Below are 1679 nucleotides of genomic sequence, written 5' to 3'. Positions count from 1 at the left end.
GGGGGGACGGGTCGTCGTTTCGTTGTGTGTGTGTGTGTGTGTGTGTGTGTGTGTGTGTGTGTGTGTGTGTGTATGGCACTACTAATTTAGTATCACGTGTTAAATGCTGACGTGTTTGTGCGCTGCTTCAGGGACAGGGGGCGGGCACTTTGGTGAAAGGAGGGGGAGTGGACGTTGTACCTGCAGTGAGAAAAGCTGGTGCACAGAAAAGGGCAGGCGCAGGAGTTCGCACCCCTAAAGGAAAATGTAAAAGGGGAAAAGAGGAGGGGTGCAACCTCTGCAGCGTGCACGCCGGCGTGTGTATACAGACAAGTCGAGCCGTGCCTCCTTTCCCCTTGTGCATCCATGGGCGATTGTGTGTATGTGGGCGGGGCAGGTGTCCGTGAAGCAGCACGCAATATTGCGCAAGGGGGGTGTCGTGGATGGTGGGAATGCGGCGTGGCCACACGAGGAAGATGCACGGGAACGGCGAAAAAGGGGGGCGAGGGAGCGGTTCATTCAGTGATGAATATAACCAATCAGCTGATGGGCGGCGCGGCAAGGACAGCCAACGCCTTTCAGAGTGCTACCGAGAAGAGCAGAGTCAAGACGCGTACAAACCCATGCAGCAGGCATGCACGGAAGAAAAAGGCGTGGAGCAAGGGTATCACCACGACACTCGCACAACGCAAAGACGAGAGGAAAATGCCTCTAGCACACACGCGAAGCGAGAGACAACGACGTCAAGAAAGAACGACCTGTGCAACCTTGCTGGGCTCTGTCCGCTGACGACTAAGCTACTGCGCGTGTGGGGGGAGCACGGTCCACGTTCACCCAATGTTAAGCAGACCAATTCGAAAGTGTCTTGGTACTTTTTTCGTCTTTGCCTCGTCTCTTCACAGTTGAATTTGCACTGACACGTGCACAGCAGACTCCGCAAATCTCTCTTTGCTGCTGCACGTTTCACCATCCTCGTCGCTTCTTGTCCGCTTTTCCCCCACCCCCCCCCTCCTTTCCGCCGCTCGAAGAGCGGCATCATCGATTTGGAGGGGGGAGCGCAGAAGAAGCACAAGAGCGGTGTGTCGTGCCTGATCCGACCGCGCCCCAGAGAAGAAAGTGAACGTGCTCTCTTCTCTCTCGTCGGATTCTCTCTTTGCCACAAAAACATATAAACATGGAGAGAAAAGTATTCAATCTCGACCAGGTGTAAAGACGACAATTATGATGGTGGTAATGATCCATCTCTCACCGCACAGGCACATCTAAGCATATTGTCTCGCTTTCCAACCTGTTCCTTCTCTGCCATACAGCATGAGGTCAGTGCTCCCCTCGACACCACCACCACCACCACACGGCCTGCCCCACAGGCGCCCATCACGTCGCGCGCAGCAGCCCTAGACACGCGCGTTACAGCGATGCGGACCCAGTGATCGCAGCACGGCCTCTGCCCCAGACTCTACAAATCCGCCGCCTCGCATGTCGCCTCACAGCCGCTCCCCCATCAGGCAGGTCGCCACGTCGTGCATCCTCCTCGCGGGTGGCACTCAGGCACCCCCACGCCAGTAGACAGTGTGAGGGCCGGGGGTGGGAGACGCTCGAGTCACGCCGACACTCTGCCCACCATATCGATCGCAGAAGCGTGTTCGCCCTGGCAGGTCGCCCCTCCCCCACGCAACGCCGTCCAGGACCTCACGCCCTGC

Source organism: Leishmania donovani, chromosome 11, assembly GCF_000227135.1.
Source record: "Leishmania donovani BPK282A1 complete genome, chromosome 11".
NCBI lineage: Eukaryota > Euglenozoa > Kinetoplastea > Trypanosomatida > Trypanosomatidae > Leishmania > Leishmania donovani.
This window is presented reverse-complemented; position numbering follows the sequence as displayed.